Source organism: Varroa jacobsoni, unplaced genomic scaffold (assembly GCF_002532875.2).
Source record: "Varroa jacobsoni isolate VJ856 unplaced genomic scaffold, vjacob_1.0 scaffold_204, whole genome shotgun sequence".
Classification (NCBI taxonomy): domain Eukaryota; kingdom Metazoa; phylum Arthropoda; class Arachnida; order Mesostigmata; family Varroidae; genus Varroa; species Varroa jacobsoni.
The window spans coordinates 190,354-209,255 of record NW_019213106.1 but is presented as its reverse complement, the minus strand read 5'-3'; the positions used below and the strand labels follow the sequence as shown (position 1 = coordinate 209,255).

The window sequence follows — 18,902 nt, the reverse complement described above, 5'->3', positions numbered from 1 at the left end:
AACAGCGAGCTCGCAATGTGGGGCAGCCAAGAAACAGGGTAGCTAACCTTTACGCAGGTACTACAGCAGCGTGCACCTAATGGCACCTAGCGGTAGTTATTTTAATTAGTATACTGTATTAATAAGGCTCCAGATGTGAACATTGCTGACTGCCATAATGAAGAGCCAAAGTTTACAGTTTGGCACATTTGTAGCGATAACATCTAATAGAGAGTTCCGAAAAGCTAACTAAGATCATTGGCTGCTTTCACAGGTTCAGTCTCCAGTGGTGTAGCTTACCTATAGAGTCAGTCTTTATGACGCAACTAAATCGGTGTGTAACATTGTGACGAAATCTATTGTTGCTTAAGCATATTACTTGTCGGGATACGGTTTTTCGTATGTTACGTCTCCTACTTAAGGTGTCGAGCATTACTTCAGATGGCGGGCTCCCATTCTAAAATCCATCATGTCCGGATTCGAAGCACCGCATGTCTCGATGTTTAGCCAACGAACGCGTTATCACACGGAGATATAGAGCACCTTTCACGCACGAACTTAGGAATTTATTATATGAATTTAGCCGTCTGGTTGGCTCTGCGCTAGAAGCGTCCGTATTTGAGATTATTTTGAAGTATTTTAACCGCACGTTAGGTCTCACGCGTTTTAACTAGAGAAATAGAGTAGAGAACCTCCGCGAATTATAGTAGCTAGAATCAGGACGACTAACCGTCGGAAACTAGTCATTGCTGCTCTATTACATATGATCGAAAATATTCCTGGTGCAAAAAGCAACGAGTGGATAAATACTCGTTTGTGGCCTGTGTTATATCAGTGAATTGAATAAAGTATAGAAAATGGTTCGACCATTTGAATATGAGCAGGACTTGTAACAGGTACGGCAGCTACTGGAAAAAATCAAGGTTCAATTTCAGCGTTAACGCGGAAGCTTCGCTGTATTAGCAAGGCATTCATGTTCTTCAGTGAAGTTAGTTGTTTCTTCGATAAGTCGGTTCAATGTTGAACATTATCGTATAACAAATCGGTATAATTTGTCATTCAATCGTTAGACTTAAGATCACTTTCATAGATGAGATCGCTGCAAGACATGTCATTTCTATTTTCGATGAAATTCGTGTTGTAAATAATTATACGGTAGCGTTGCAATCTCTATTTGAATGGAAAGAGCATGCTCGCACGCGGTAGCGAGTTAACAAACGCTCTCGGATGCCAGCGAAGGCGATCGAAACTGCCGTATGGCCGAGTTATATTACAGTCAATTTTTATACATATTGATCTATTAGCTCACACAAAAAATTATAATGAATTTTTATTAAAAACATGATAGTCCTCTAATATGAACAAACATAAATTCACCCGTTTATAGGTAGAATGATAAATCTACAATATACTTTTATTTATTGAGCATGCCACGGTCGTAGTCCATGAAATTGAAATATGCTTCATCACTATGTTGAAGTACCGATAATTGTTTCCCCAAGATTATTTTATCGCAGCAACGTAAAAAAAACAACGGACCCTCTGCTGTGTCCTGTCGGTTATTTATGTCTTCTTACCACCTAGAAGCGACTGCGCCTATTGAGGGCAAACACAGATCGTTGAAGCAGCTGCGACCTGTATGCTGTCGTCGAAAAACCGAAACGTTGCCACTTCCGTAATCGGTTTACTAAACAGCTGTCGCTAGCATACTTACTTCAATGCGATTTGTACAATGATCTAGGTCACAAATTCGTTCTTCTACCAGCTAATACAACGCCTGACTATCTATCGAGTCAGTATGGATTTATAAGGTACGTTCCCGAAATGTTCAATAGCGTCTTTTGATATCAGAGCCGATGTGTTATACGCAATATTAGGTAAATTGATTTCACCCACGGCCACCTTCTAGCAGACGAATTTCTGCTTACCTCTGACTATGCGACTTCCGACAAAGCTGTTCAAGCTACATACGGGCATGTACAGCTGGACGCATTACAGAGTACATCAACTCTGATAGGCAATCGTCGTCCCTGCCTGTACATACGGTTTGTCACTGCATTGCAGAATGGTATTTAGACATAAATGCTTCGGGTATGTCCGGGCCTTCAGAAATCCAATGAAGTTTCATACAAATGAATATCGCCAGTTCGTATTATGCATGGGGTGCCTTCGAAATATTAATATAGAAAAAAAAAAACTTATCATCAGATTAAATTGGTAACTTTTGCTTTTTTTCACTTCATACGCAGCAAGCCTGCTTGATCTTATTGCTTGCAATTATTAGAGATGGTTTCGTAGAACTATCTAACGACACCTGTGGATATTGGCGTAAGTATTTGAGACAGATACCTGAATGTGTGACAGTCGGCCTCGCAAACTCTCTAAACCTTATTACGGCAAACAATTTATAAACGTTCACGCAGCACTAATTATTTTCCACGAATAGCTTATAAAACGTCAATTTTTGCGACGCGGTGCGCTATCTATAAGATACTATTTTCTCAATTGTAGCGGGCATAACAGATCGCGTAGAACATAGTATTACTCGCAATTATACACTTTTCTTAAGTAAGAGAGTGTGGTAACTTATTGCCTACGTAATTTTACCCTATAGGATTTTTAGCTGTAAAAAAAACTAGTTCTAGGGAAAAAAAACATTGAAAGTTGTCAGTGACCTTTGCATTTCTTTTATTTTGAATTTTTTTGCACAAATCTCGCGGTTTACAATAAACACCAACATGACTTAACTTTAGCGCACGATCAAAAAAATTTTAATCCAATGCGAAAACAGCTGTCCTTTAGCTGATTGTACTTACGGTCCAGCCAGGCGACGGAGCTGGCCTTTACCATTGCATTCATTTACTATTACATTTATTGCTGACATAATACACCCCCGTAATCCAGAGGTTCGAACTGGTAATTAATGAGTCGTACTGGGGAAGCGCCCCATACCGAATGAACCGTGCACGTATTGACGTAAATGGTAACGTAGAACGTACCTGATCTAGCATTTCCAAAATTGTTTGATGTACATTTATACAAGCGTCTAAACCGCAAAATATTTGCATTCTGTCTTGAAAACTTTACTTACCAATTCTCGTTTACTAGGTCATAGACACTCCAATAACATCAACAGATTGTAGCGGCAATAGCTGTTTTCAAGATGCGTGTCATTCATTTCAGCATATTTTTTTGGGCCATTTCCTTCTCTGAAAAGTTTGGTCTGCCAAAAGCCATTCAAGAACGATCAGACGTTTGTTGTTGCAATATCAGCAACAGGCCATATCCATTGTCTCCGGCGGGGGGAGGGGGGGTACTGGTAAGCTCAAGTAAATTGTATGGAAGCCAGTAAAACAGAAAGCATAAAACCTATCGTTTTGTTACTGGCCTATACAATTCAACATCACGTCTTCGTCTAGGCGTTACCGCTGCACCGAAATGTTGCCAATGGGCGTAGCGAAACCAGGACCTGATATAACACTACAAAGCTCTCAACTACATAGTTGAGGTAGAAACATGTTGAAAACTTATTTGCGCTATCTAACGTAAAGATGACAATTATCCAAATTGATTCCAATCTAATTCCTCTGGAATAACTAGGGATCTGTAAGTTGTGCCGTGGTCAAAAGGCATTTGTAGAGATTTGTCTTTGCGCCCAGTGGGAAGGTGTCTACCGAACCATAAACCTTTTCGATGAATAAAAAGCTTCCAGCTAGCAGAGCTACCGAATAGGACATTAAATTGTTCTTCTGATTTGTAAATTTATCAATGGAAGCTGTAAGTTCGCCTTCCTGGGTCTGACTACATGTACGTAAACTGTATCCGTATACAACGGCACGCGTTTCTCACCTTCCCGCCCGCTTTTTGCTTTCTCTATCTCGTGGACTCATACTGAAGCTGAATAAGTGCAAAATTGTGAAAGATTATACTTGTATTCGGTGCTATCGTTGCCCACAGTGACAATCGCAGACGCCTGCACCAGGAACCGCTATGAATTGAGGGCTGGAGCAGATTATTGATTGTTTGAATATTGCCCTTTTCTAGCCATGCTATCTAATAACATCTCTTAGAACAATAGTGGCCTTTTATCGAGGCTGACTCAGATAACGTGATCCGACAGGACGGTATCATCACGAGACAACGATCAGTACAGCAAGCCGTAGACAGGCCTTAAGTTAAAACGATTGTTTAGTGAAATTCTTTCTTGGTCATATTTTATATATATATATATATATATATATATATATATATATATATATAGAAGATCGAGAGGGGATAGGAAAGACAGCGACAGAGCTCTTATTTGGAAGTCTTTGATTTCACATTCTCATCATTTTACCGTTTATAATATATATAGAAGATCCGGTTGGATTAGATAGGGCTAATTGGCCGCAGCAGTATCGTTTAATGTGTTTTCTAGCTTTAAACGGTTACTAAAATTCAAATATGAGGTCAATTCGCAGGGCGATATGAATCGAATAAAACTCTAGAAACTGTTAGCGGGACCAGACTAGAAACTGAAATTAGCAAAACTTGTTCTAGTTAGCGGACAAGCTGAACATTGAAAACACACAATTGATCGTCACTGTTAGTACGTATACAACGGTGTCTTTTCATTGAGATTTAGTTGAGCTGTATTATTCTGAACAGCTGTTCAAATCACGCTCTTATTTAACGAGCTCTAGGCGTCGCACTAACTTTCACCGTCAAAACCGAGGAGGACATCGATGTGCATGATGCACTTATGTAGGTAGACACGCACACTCGGGTCCCATCTCCTGTACCTCTACGCGTTTGTCGTTCGATGTTTTTGTTGCTGCATGAGATTTCTACATGGAATCAACGCGGCTATGCGCCAAGAAGAGAACGAAGAGTCTGCTTTAGCCTGCCTCCTGCCAGTACAGTCGTCGCTGCCGCCGTCGTCGTTATTGGACGCGCTAGCAGCAACCGTTGCAGTAGCAGTGGTGATGGGGCCCTCAAATCCTTGTAGCTCATTCTTCAATCAGCGCTTCGTCTCTCCTACCGCCTCGACGACTACGAAGACGACGACTACGAGTAGAATTGCTACTACCTTATATGCCTGGTGTGCGCCTATTTCGCTACAGCTACCGTCGCCTCCCCCTCTGCCTATATAGCGATATATAAGAAATCCTGCCTATATAAGAAATCCCACAGGAAACGAACACTCGTCCTGGCAGTAAAAGGACGCCCGGCCGCCGCCGGACAACAATGAGATTCTGGCCGCTGCTCGATTCGGTGGCTGCCAGCTGCTCATGTTCCATACCCCGGTATGCTTCTCTCCACTGACACCAACATCACCATCGGCCCTGCCGTTGATCGCTGCCCATGCGAGTATCTAGTGGCTTTAGGTGTTTATCGGTTCCATTTTTTTTTGCTTTTTTTCCCTTTCTCTCTCATTTTTTACCTCTCTTGCTTTCCGATCGTTCGTTCATATAGTGCGCCATTCAATGGCTGTGTAACTGCCGGCGTCACCACTGGCTCGATAGCCTCTAACTATACTGTGCACTATGCTACTCGACTGTCTTCAATCTTCTTTTTCGTCGTAAAGCTTCCCCTTTTTGCGTCCCATTTGTTTCTTTTTTTTTGGTTCTGGCCATCCATCGACCACGGGCAGCCAAGTCGTCATTCGTGGCTCTCAATAATCGCCCCCAGTAACATGGCGGTGTTGTCGTTTTGCTGTCAACGCGTTCACGCCACACGAGTTATCAGTTTTACTTCGAGAATTGTGGCCTCCATTGAAGGAGGGAGCAAACTACGCCACGATAGAAGTTATGGGACAAAGTTCCAGAACTACTGTTCACCGTATTTAGCCGTGCGCAGCGTCGAAACAGAGAGCTGCACGCAGTTTGTTCGGCTTGCTCTCTCACAGTCTCTGTAAATCACAAACAGTTTCCATTCACTCAGATAATCGAAACGCTAGCGAGATAGAAGCAAACGACGCATCGTCATGCAGCCCTGCCAAATGGCGGTTATGCCGGTCAGAATGCAGCACTACCTTTCTCGTCGTTAGAGCGATTATAGTTAGCTAGATCTTAGCTAATGTATGACGCGTACACATGCAGCCGTTCAGTGTTTTTTTGAGAACTGGCTAAAATTCATTGTACTCCTCAGTTACCCTCCCACATGTATAAAGCGTTATCTAGATACGGAACAGGGCATTATTAAAGTGCGAGGAAGTACATTTTTCATGTACTACCAGGTAATCGCTGGGTGGCCTCATAAAACGTATGAGATTACCAGCTGTTAATAGCGCTCATAAGTAAGAAATTTCGAAATGAATTCGAGAGAAAAAAAACGTCGCTGAAGCTATCAGGCTTCAACATGAATTGGCCTTTTTTTATAAACGACATTCGCGTTAAGGCTTTCTCTGCTTTAGAATCAAAGCGTTCTTCTAGTGTGTTCTTCCTTCCATTCTAGTAGATATGCCTCTGTGGGACTTCTGTGTTGGAATATATAACAGCTGTTTGTTTGGGTGGCAATCGACCTTCTGTTGTCGCGTAATGAATTTTTTTTGATTGCCTCAAATTACAATAGCAGCTGCCTAGCAGCTGCCATTGTATATATATATATATAAGCGAACAGTTTATAGGCAAAAATAACAACTCCAATTTCGACAATGAATGACAAACTTGACCTTTTTTTTTTGCCAAATGTAGCGCCGCTGTTAAACGATTATAAAGCGTCGGAGCGTTTGCTGTTTTCATTGGATTGATCGTCTGTTCGCGTGTGCCATAAACCATACTCTAATACTTTATACATGTAGGACATATCTTTGGGTTGAAACGACAAACCGGGTCAAACGTGCGATGTTTGTTTATATCGACGCTGTGGAAGAGTTAGTTTTGCGCTTCATGGACGCTGAATCGAACGTTGAACGAGGCTGACATAGCCACCAATAGAAGATGCTTATTTACTACAGCCTTTTTGAACTTCTTGAAATAACCTTCGGGAGCGTGCGACTACGGCAGCTTTTTGATTAGCGGTGAGTCAGATGACTAGGACATATGGAGCGTAAAGTGGTAGGTCTACTTTTGGCCACAGAGAAGTGACGATATCAAAATTTCGCATATATTATTACCGTAAAGACAACAAGCCAAAGATATTTACTACTAAATGATCAAACACAGTTTGTGGACAAAATAGAATTATGTTTATTAGTTTGTAAGCTGATTGCTCAGATAGTTGATTTCGAAATGTTCCGACGTAACATCTTAATGTAAAATATAAGCAAAATATTTGTCATAAACAACGACCAAGTGGAAATAATGACCCCTAGTGATATCCTATGCTCGGAGATTTCTTTGGTAATGCAAAGTCATTCGTAAATGGTGATAATAATAATAATAAATACGTGGTGTTTCGTGGATGCAGACGTAAATCGATATATATCTGATATATATAATATGCCCAATACATGATACTTATAACTTTAACCACAGTCTATCTGATCAAAAAAAGGGAATTTATAACAAACAGTTAAATCTACTAGTATTCACCAGATTTTCGCTTGCCGCTACTAGCCGTTTCTTTCTTGTGTGTACAAAAAATCTAAGATAAAAGAAACGATTTTTTTAAATTTTTTTTTACACTTTTTTTAAATTAAATTTTTTTTTTTTTAAACCACACCATACCGACGAGTACTGTTGCTACTATATATATATATATATATATATATATATATATGGCAGTCGTAATCATCTTCACCGTCCTGAATCGGGCCTAATAATGATACGCAAACTAACAAAACTGAAGCTTCAAAACATAAATATTCATTCACGTTTTTTCCTGAAGCTTTATGGGCCATTAAACGTGATAAAAGACGTACTTTCTTCGTTTCAGTACCCGCCGCTTGTCCAGATATTTTCTCCGGTCAAATTGTATGTAGGAAAATATGCTTAGGGGTCGGCTAGTAGCGGACTGGCATAGGCGGCAACAACAGGGCAACCTGTAGGTTGAATGACGCGATGTCATTTGTCGGAAACGACGGGAAGTCGATGATTTTTATACCTCACGTTCTTGTAACTACTGCAGTCCTTGATGATGGCGTTCGGAAAGGACGCCCATACATTCGCCGACCAGAGGAGGAAGCGCTAATCTTGCAGACAGGGAAGCCTTTCACTTATTCACACCATTTTGTTGATTATTTCCAGCCATTTAATTACAACGGTAATGTAGAAAAGTTATTTTATCTTAATGGACACGCTATCCGTGGGCAAATATAATAACAAGCCAAAGTGTAAGAATAATCTAGATTATAATTTTGATGATAGCGAAACTGTAGGGCTAGGGTCGATTTCTCGCGCCGTTTTTGCTTGTAACCCCCCAAAAAAGATCCTTATTATTCATAGTGGAATTGGCCTATTGGCTGGAAGTAAGGGTGGTGGGAAAAGCTGTCGGTGGTTTAGGGCACGCAGTGGTGAATGTGTTTAATCATAATTAATGATGACTAGACCTCCAGGAAATAGTTGTGTCTGAAGGGACAAATAGAACCGAATCAGTCGCAAAATAGCCCATATCAAAGGGAAGCGCCACTGGTGGCCTCATTGAGTAGCCTCAATATGATTTTGCTATTAACTTGTGTTATTATTAGTGTGTGATCACATGAAATTTACCAACCCGTAGAAAAATCGAAAAAATAGGAGAACTTTTGCGCCTTGTCCAGTAGTTACGCGTTCGTAGTTGATGGCACCTCTGGACAGATTCGAGTGGAGCTGAATAGAAAGATCTCAAAGATGGCTGCTAATTAGCTTTGCTGATTTGTAGCCCTATGAGCAGGAACATCTATCTACTGCTGAGGTAGATTAAATTTTGTCTAAATAATAATAGGTTGGCCATACGAACAAGGTACAGTGAGGAGACATCAGAGTAACGTAACGTCATTAAATACTTCTATTCTAGTAGATATCTAGTAAAAATTCTCGTATTTTTGGTGTTTATGGATTCGATTTTTCGAACACTTTTGCCGCCGCTTCTGCAAATATGTATATACGGATATTTTTCTAAATATGGAACGAGAATTGATGAGTCAATGGAAAAATGTCACTAAAATCAGCTAATAATGTTGCTATGCATTGACACCGACAAATAAATATATTATTGCACAAACGTCATTTGACAACAACGCTTTCCAAGATTTTTTATATGGATTTTAGCGCGATTTTCATGTTAGCACATTTACGGTCTCTGTCGACAAAGAAATCCGCCAAAGGAACGATCCCGTACATGTTTTACCTTGCATTAAGGCCTTAAATCGATACACCTATGTGATGTTCTAGTAACTCTAGACGAAGACTCACAGGGGGCGAAAAGTGGACTAGACTCCCAATCATCGTCCTTAAAAGATGTATACGGAGTAATTGTACTCGGAATGGCCGACAACCTATAAATGGGTTTAATTTTTGGACTACATTACGTTTATAATTTGGATTTATGGGTGATTTGAGCTTTGCCTGTGCCTATTTCCCAGCAGAAGGGCGTAGCTCGCTCATACCTCAATATATATAATCACTTACTCTTTACTTAGATATAATCACTTACTTTTTGAATGTTCCTTATTTGGGAGTATGCTACTCATGCGTCAAAGGCCAACGTTATTCTCGCCGCCAGCGTAACAGCTTGTAGCAGGCGTTTGGACGCGTCGGTAAGCCCCTCATCATGTTGCGTACCAACACAAGCAGAGCTATACGCAGAGCGTACCATGATAGAAGCTGGCTATTAGAAACGTATAAATGTTACCGTAGTTCATGTCGTCGTTTAGCGAGCCGACCATCAAAAGCAAATGTCCTATAGCAATAATAACAGCACCAATAGTAAGTAATGGCAATAGGTAAAAAGCAACAGGACTTGAAAGTGTCACATTCCCATGGACCCCTACGAATTAACATAAATGAAGAAGCACATGTTATCAAAGTTAAGTTTATACGGTGATTATAGATATATACCACAATTTAATCTTCAGCAGTTCCCTGAAATCTCAAAAGTGCTGCTGTGCGAGAACTGTTAGATCGCTTTCATCGGAAGGAGGGCGAACCTCATTAGTGGATATTGTAAAGGTCTATTGTAAAGGTTAGGAGGTAAAGTAGAAAAAAACAAATCACGTGCTCTTCACGAGTTCAATTATACAAAATGATCCAGTTTTTTTTTTAACTTAAGGCATATCTACTTTTTTTTGTTTGGGCATTAAGGGACTAGCTTAGGCACTTAAGCACAGCTATGGCTGTGACGCTATATATAGAACTGACACAAACTGATTGTTTCAGCCAGTGTAGTTTGTCGCTACGAAACTCCTGTCGCATTTATATTAGAGTGTCGGCAAATAGAACGCTCTAAAATTATATATAGCATGCTCAATGCAAAGTTGATTATCACTGTATATATATAGATGTGTGTGTATGCTTAGTATTACCTGTTTACCCACGGTCAAAGTTTCAAAGTACATAGGTTATACAAAATGTACATATATATAATGTCTTTTATATTAAAGGGAAGGCACAAAAGGGATATAATTGAATGACAGCAGCAGCTTCCTGTGTCTTGGCTGGAAAAACGCCTGAGTGGCAGACCAAGTAGCAAAATTTGCTGCTATAAGCAACGTTGGTCAAAACAGATGACGACAGTGACAAAAATTTGTACCAGGTCTTAGCTTACGACCGTAACCCTTGATCCATCTCCCGCTTCTAACCAGCGGAGATCACACTCGCTATCAGGCATATCTGATAAATGGGTGACGACGGTGGGCTTCTTTGGGAAATACAACTCAACTAGTCCTGGTTACGTAAAGCAGAGGCTTGGCCATTCCTTCGCTAACCAACTACTGATCAGCTAATAATTTTCGTCCTTTATGGTATATTCCTTTTTTGTAGATCACGTGCGTACTGTTCTGAACCCCGTTTGTTGGGTTTACGATGGTACGTCGTTATTGATTAGCTCGGTGACAGCTCTGTAAAGAAGCCCTCAAGTTTATGTACAGCCAAAAGGCACTAGGGTAGCGTCTACCGACAGTATTATATACATAGCACTATTATTGCTAGGATGACAAGCAGAAGGACCAGTGCTAGGCAAACAAAGAGGTAGCTTAGTATTGATGATCTGCATTCGTTAAGTTGAATTGTCCTTTTTCTTTTGAAGTGATGTTTTTCTCACGCTCCTATCGACAGTTTAGAAAATTTAATCTTTTATGATTAAATTTTACCATTCTATTTCATAGAGACACTGTCAAGATACGCTGCAATTTTTTGGCTGTCTTCGAGGTGTTTCTGATTCAATGTCGACCGCTCGCTTCAAAGAAGCGGAAAATTTAACTTGAGCGGAAGCTATCGATTATAAAGTGAGAAGTAATGCTTTTGATTCTTTGAACCAGAATTTATTTTGAAAATTCTGATCCTCAATAGGTATATGATGTGCGTCGTAGCTGCTCTGCTGGACGTGGTGCCGTGTCTACTCGTTGAAAACGCAAATCGGTCATCTAAATAGCGCCATCGATCCCACGGAGTATTTATTTATCCATCTCTCTCTATTTATACTGCACTACGAAATGCGTCTTCTTCATTACGGTACTGTAGTTAACTAATTTTGCTCTCGAAATGTACACATATTCAAAATAAATATAGCGTTTAGAAATTGAAAATGCATCCATATCTTCCTCTACATATAAATTATAGCTCTGATTTGTACATTTATATAGTTACATTGTACTGAACCGGAGCGCCAGTTTGGCAAATCGGTGTTGCTACCAATTATGTGATAAAATTTTGTCTAGCTGCCCAACGACCCTTCCTAGTCGAGAAGGCATATGGCAACCTGCAGTATTTTAAGCAGATTATTAACGCAATATGCTTACTGTGAGAGTCTTTTGTTCCTAGAACAAACAGAGCCGAACCTAGGTTGAACTGGCTATGTCCAGCTGATATGCAGGCCATCCACTAGTCAGACCTATCTCTCGAAACACACACGAGAGAAGCGAATGTTTAGGCGCCATTGAACTATTCGTTTATTTGCTCATCTAGACTTAACACAATAGCAAATCATACATTTACCAGCCTTCCAACAACTTAAGCTCACGTCTGATTCATTTCGGCCCAATGTGTGCTTTTCTAGCAACACTAAGAAGTTTGCTAACTACTATAAACAAATTCCGTCGATCAGCGCGTTATTTTACGCGTTGATCGACAAAATACGCGTATAAAACGTGAGAAATATATCCACGCGACGATACATTTAAGCTGTGATTGGGCAATTGGAGTCCCCACTTTTCAGTCATCGGCCGTCTCAGACGAGACATAACATCCGTTGCTTAATATAACCCATGCTTTCGAGTCGGCTTTTGAGTCGTAAATGCAGGAGTATCTGCAGGATGTTATGTGTGATAAATATGTTTACTATATAATGGTTTATTAATTCAAATTAATCGGCGGATGCGTTATATCGTTAAACAGTGAAGTTAAAGTTTGTACGGATCGAGATCACTTACGTAACCGTAATACTCTACAGTAAGTTTAGATTAGAAAAATTAGGATAAAAAAAAAATCAGGAAAATAAAAGAAAGCAGATCACGAGAATAAGGCTAAGGCATAATCTGAACATCGTTTCTAAATTTAAAACTGGATGGCTCATAAATCTTTTTTTTTTTCCACTAAACGTCTAGATAAAGACCAACGTAACTTGTAAGCATGCTTCACTTATCACCAGTTGGTCGATGTATAGAAATGATCGGGAAGCAGCTAAATAATGCCCAAGCTCTGATAAACTATTTCCAACTATTTTTTGCCATTTCAAAATATACCAATAAATTCAACTTCGTCATAGTTAGATTATAAAATACAACGCAATAATGCCTGGCCCTTCGCTTGTCGGTAGAATAGATCTCTGCTTGTACGAAGTATATTTAGATAGCACTGCGAAACGTTCCTTTCACAGGTTTTATCATCTCGTACGGTATTTTTCATTACCGTACACACACTTATACATTGTATATTTTATATTTGCATGCTTCGTATCGTTATTATTATGCACGATGTTTTACACACAATCCTGTGTTTGCAAGCTAGAGGCATATGGGTAGGTACCTACATAAAATGGGCGACGAACTAATCTGCACGCCATTAGGACAGACTGAAAACATCGGAGATATTCCGTTACAGGCCACCGTTGAGCAGGCACGTGATGTTTTGGGTTTGCGGTAACTGATATATGCCAACATTTTGTCCTGTTCGATTATTTTGCCCCAGTGTCCTAAGCAGGATGTGTATTTGCGATTTTTTGTGAGCTATTTATTATTAGTAAGTTTGACCAAAAAAAAGTCCAGCAGTTGTTCACATTTAGGCAAAAACATATGCCGGGCATGAATCCGACCTTCAATCAATACTGATTAGCTTCGTGAATTGCGAGTTAGTATATTTATATCTTAAAAATCCACCGGACTTGACAAACGGGCACCGCTTGGCCGTCTTATCTTCTTCTTATGTCTCACTAATAAGGTTTAACTGGACAATTATGACACTGCAATCGAACCTGTGTCAAATCCATAATTTCATGACATTACCGTGAAAAATACTCTAAAAACAAACCCTACTTTTTGTGTATATTTTTCGCACAAAAATGACTAATCGTAACCGAAAAAACTTCAGTGGACGTTGGCTAACGTTACTTACGTTAGCCAACGTAGTCTAGATTAACGGCACCTACTGCAGTACTCGTTTTAATAAAAATGCCGTCCCCGTTAAACTTCGAAGTCTATCCTTTAGGCACGAACAATGCTCAGCACAGATAATGGTAGTAGATAAATGGTAAGAAACGTTAGACATCGATACTGTAAGCTGAGTGGTTTACCCGTAATGCTACCTCGATGCAACGGACGTCAGTCGTAGTATACCTCTGTCCGAAGTCAGCGTTTTGTTGCGAACCTGACCATAGCAAAAGAAACTGAGACGATTTTAAATTTCAGCTAAATTTCATAGTGGTAATTTTATTTAGAAAGTAGAATTTCAAATAAAGTGTTTCATAAAGCCAAGCAAGATACATTTCTACTTATAGGAGGCATTTTCTCGATACTGACGCTAAGCAGATCCATCCGAAAGTTTCTGATGCAAAGCGTTCGTATGCGTGACGGCAGCACCTCATTACGAAATTACGGATTATGTTCTGGTCCGTATTTGAGCTCAACGTTGGCTGTACTTAATCTCTCCTCCAGCGACTATGCACAATTGAAGAACGTAACGCACGTCTTTTTTTCTCGACGTAATATAACGTACGCCGATAGCAATCGTGTTAGCAGGTGAAATGGTATTTTTGGGTAATCGTTGCTATCAATGAAAGAAAAACCGAGTCGGTCATTAGTATCTCCACTGCATAGTAATAACTGATTTCGGCCTCTAAAAAGAAATCGCGCTTTTCCGCTTAAGATTCGTCCGTAACTAGCGAACGGCGTAACGCAGCGGTGGGCACCTACGACTAGGACTCATGAAAGTTGCTGCTAGTCTGCCAGACGCCCAGAAAACGGTGACAACACACGTATTTTTACCCAGAGCTGGTTCTCTTATTTACATTCGTTACGAAGGCACAAATATTGAATACCTTATAGTTTTATCATGTAAACATTCAGTTAAGCTACAAGAAGAATCGCTTGCGCCGTACGTAATCTTTGCAAGTTTGACTAATTCTACGATTCATCGATCCCGCAATTTGCTAGAGCCAGTGTTGTGTTTGGCAATATCGACTGTTCCTTGACTTGCTAGACTTCGCGTAAGTGTAATTAAGTAATGGCACAGCCTAAGGGTCCATGTGCGCCGAGGCTATACATGCTAAGCTCGAAATATGTCACGTGCGTGCCATGGCAAGTCCCACGCATGATGTAGGTACAGTGGCTTCCAGAGGCATCGTCCTGTCTCAGATGCAGGGCGTTGGAGGGGTGGGGGTAGGGGGCATAAATTGCTCGAATAGACGACAATCATTCATTGCTGTATTGTACAATAATTGAACCGATACAGATATTAATTTAGAATGGACAACGTTTTTAATTATTAAAACGATTATTTTTAAGGTATGCCAAAAGTACTAATGTGCCAAACGACGTAGTACGATATAGTGATATAATTATTAGTCACACATACGTAGAAATGTCGCCCAAACGTTTATCAAGCAGTCACTTATGGTATGACTTAATACGGTATAAAACACACATTTTAAGAAAAAAAATATTTCGAACGATATTTTCATGATTTGCTTGATTAGTCAGAGGCCTACGGCAACGAAGCGCTACACAAACGAATCCAAGAACATATCGGCCACTTTGAGCTTGCTCATGTCGCTGAAACATTAGAAAGAATCTACCCAAGAAACGTTTTCACTAGCACGAGCACTAAATGGGTAAAAGCTTCTCAACTTCGCGCATTTATATGCGAAAACGTGCTCCAATGCTTTCGTCCAAGGTCACGTGACCTACATGCAGGATTTCTAAGGCTTATTTTTGTGTAGAAATGCAGACTTCAGCAGCTTTTGATGATCCGCTTCGTTTCCAAGGGGTACAATTCGAGCCAGCTGTCCACCACAGCTGATTATACTGACAAATTTTCGCACCGAACTTAGACGCCGCTCCGTGCTAAAAATTCAAGAATTCCGATAGCCACTAGTTTCTTTCGATAGCTTTGCAAACAGCTGAAACGGGTCTTGTTTAGCCCAGCAATATTTTCGTGGTCTTAAATTTTAAATAACTAACGCCAATGCTAAAAATGTTTATTTTACAATTCTTGAAATGATTGGCCCTTAGTACACGATTGAGATACTTTCTGAAAGTTTCGCCCGTTTCGCGAGCCACGCCGTTCCACTTTAGAAAAGAATATGCCGCCGTACGACTTCTAGTATATCACAGTATTACACAGATGCCTCTTGCTTGTTTAATGACTCTAACGCACTATCTCTTCCTCTAGCTAAGCTAATCTTCACTGACTAAGCAAATCAATTTTCTTCATAAATATATATATGAACCAAAGTTAGACGGAATAATAAGCGGCACTTTGTCACTCCAGTCGTTTGCCTACTTAGCACCCCTATGCTATTTCTTAGCTAAGCTTGGCCCAGTTTCGATGGGGGGTTAATTGAGGCATACACACCTATCTTTGCCGCCTGCGTTATAGCTGGCAGCCATCGAACAGAGCCGACGGGTCACAATGTAGCCGACAGTGGCTAGAATCACTGCAAAAGCAGTATATAATCTTTGCTGTAAGTGAAACTGTTTGAATGAAGAAGATTACCTCCTGAAGGTCTTTTTGTACCTGTCGTGGATCTGATGGACAGACCCATTCATGAATCACACATTTATATAGGGCTGCGTTTGTTCCTGGGCGAACAAAACCACTGACGCTAGCGGCGGCAATATCAACAGCGTGGCAATGGTGGTGGTGGTGGTGGTGATGATATAATAATTATGCTTATGTATGAGTCGATTTCTGATCACAATGAGCGACGTGTTCTATTCGCGTTAGGTCTTCCATTCGATGTAGCTGGAGCCGGAGTACTCGCCAATACATTAGACCCTGCAGCACCTAGAAACAATGGTCGACAGTCGACGCACCCGTACAACTCTGCCTTTGGTGGTCTAGGCTCACGCGCAGAGAACGACTTACCAGCTAATGTCTATCGGATTTCTCAATTCGTATCTCAGTTCGGATCTACTCAGTGGAATCCGGCTACTAGCCAGCAGACTGCCAGTGAGATAGCAAAACAACACGCGACGGACAAAATCTCTGGATCTTCCGCTAACGAGCAACTAGTCGCAACGTGATGCGTCGGTGTGTTGTGGTCCCAAAACCGCTTTTTAGATTTTGAGACGACTGTGAAATAAGTAAACGCTTTGAGTTTTACAAGACACCTGTTTATTTCGTGTATGGTGCGATGGATAGAATGCCGAACGCTGGCGGTCACGTCCATGTCGTCATTAATATAGGATAGTCTCCGTAATGGTCCAGCAGCAGCGTCTATCCGCCTATGAACCTTAAAAACATACGCATGCCGTATGCAAAGCGCCAGAAGTAGGGGCGATGCTCGTGTTTGAGCGTCCAGCTTGTCTGCTACAGTGCCCAACTGTGCTTCCGGACGTTTAACTCGAAGTACTAGTACAGGTTTGAACGTTTTCGTTCTGGATAAGAGCTAACCGTCTGACGGAAGGCCGAATGATGATACCAAATGTAAACCTCAAGCCATCCAGTTGGACTCAGGATAGGTTCACGTTAGAAGACTTTTCTCGTTCTACTGGCACCGCTCAGCATTGACGGCTATTGCGCTGCAGATGCTAGTCGCATAACAACTTCAAAACATCGACACGAATAACTTTTTTTTTTTGCTAGAACTTAACGTACGACAGCAGTAACTTGCTTCGACTTTCGCTGATTCAGTTGTACGTTAGTTACATCAGAATACAAAACACATTCTGATATTTGCATTGTCCTCCATTAATGAGATACTATTCTGCCGAAAAGAGCGACGCATCTTCTCTATACTATTTGTGCGTACGTCTCGAGGTCTCCCTCGATCTACAATATCCGATACTAATACTTTATATATCATGGACACTAAATAGCAATATTTAATTGAGCATTTTGACATAAATCCATATTTGGAAAGTATTCACGTAGAATTTCCTGTTACTATTCGTAAGATTTATAATCGTACAAATAAACTAACATAAACATATAAACGGATGTAAAAGCGTACTGTCCAACATATGACAGGGTTATTTGCCAACGTGAAGATACTATACATTATCTTCATTATATACTGTTTAATATTTTCACAAGCACATACGCACAAAGCTTGAATCAATGAATTCAATGATGAATTGATATCACCCAGTATTTTATTCTAACAGACTTATAGATCGAACATCCGATATGTCTGAAGGTAATAAAACATCAAAATCTACATTTTTTCTTATTAGTTGCTTGGTAAGGCTGTATTTAATTTCAGCGAAAATTTTCATGGGTTATAAGTGACCTACAGTGACAAGCATGCCTTTTCACTATGACGATAACTTACTAGGGTTACATTTTCAATTCAGAACATAAACCACACACTGGTTGTCTTCAACTAGCAAATAAGTTGTTATTAAACGTGTGTCATATAGGTAGATACCAACTTAGGCGCCGGTGCATACAAAAAAAATTTTTACAGAGTCAGATTTTTAACTGGCATAAGACCGAAGATCCGAAAAATAGTAGGGTTTAAAAAAACTGCTCAAAAAAGGTACAAATAACGCAGAACAGCGCAAAAAATTGCAAACAGATTAATTCGTTATTGAATCGTCATCAGGATCAGGCAGACCCAGTCGGCAGGTGCTATGCTGTATGGAGAAGAGCTGTTCATTTCCACATAGCACATCTAGGTGCGCTAAAATTTTTTGTTTTTGGGGGGTTACTTTGATGAACCTTCAAGCCCTTCGAATGTCCATTTTACTAAGGATCTTCCGGCTTGTCTCTTGGTGATCTTCCTCAGATTTTTTAGAAGCCATATGAGTACTGGTTATGACGTGGAGCGTCGATTTTGAGTGAAAAGGGGAAATTTAAAATTTCAGTGGGAATTCGTTCGCCGTTAACACGTTGCTCAATAGCTGAGCTTCGCCTAAATTCTGAAAACGATACATTGTTTTTTTCTGCTATGATGAGCCTGTTGTAGGGATAACTTTTTCCTGGTGTTAGGAATAGCGAACAAACGCATGCTACAACAGAATGGCCGTCGAAGCTTCTCCGGCTTTGACCGGCCCTCGCTGTATACTTTTTTACACGTGGTATAGTTTTCCCGAACTGTTCCTATTCACTATGATATTCTGGCAAAAGCGCGCACTATAATTACAAACAAACAAACAAACATAAACACATAAAGCACAATGCTACAATATAACATAATGACATGTA

At 40.3% G+C, this 18,902-nt stretch overlaps 1 protein-coding gene and 1 long non-coding RNA gene across 6 annotated transcripts in view; one reads left to right on the top strand and one right to left on the bottom strand.

The window, feature by feature from the left end:
- The window catches only part of LOC111273635 (synaptophysin), a 61,462-nt gene that overhangs the window by 29,349 nt on the left and 13,211 nt on the right, over window positions 1-18,902 (bottom strand). The window contains exon 1 of one of the 5 annotated variants that reach the window (XM_086973554.1): window positions 280-519. The exons of the other annotated variants lie outside the window; for them this stretch is intronic. The gene's annotated coding sequence lies outside the window, so the exon portion shown is untranslated. Of the gene's footprint in view, window positions 1-279; window positions 520-18,902 lie in introns of those variants that run through there. 5 annotated transcript variants of the gene reach the window in all.
- LOC111273638 (uncharacterized) lies at window positions 4,241-14,913 on the top strand. The gene is made up of 3 exons (XR_002687970.2): window positions 4,241-6,199; window positions 6,657-6,982; window positions 11,391-14,913. It is a non-coding gene; the product is annotated as an uncharacterized LOC111273638 (long non-coding RNA).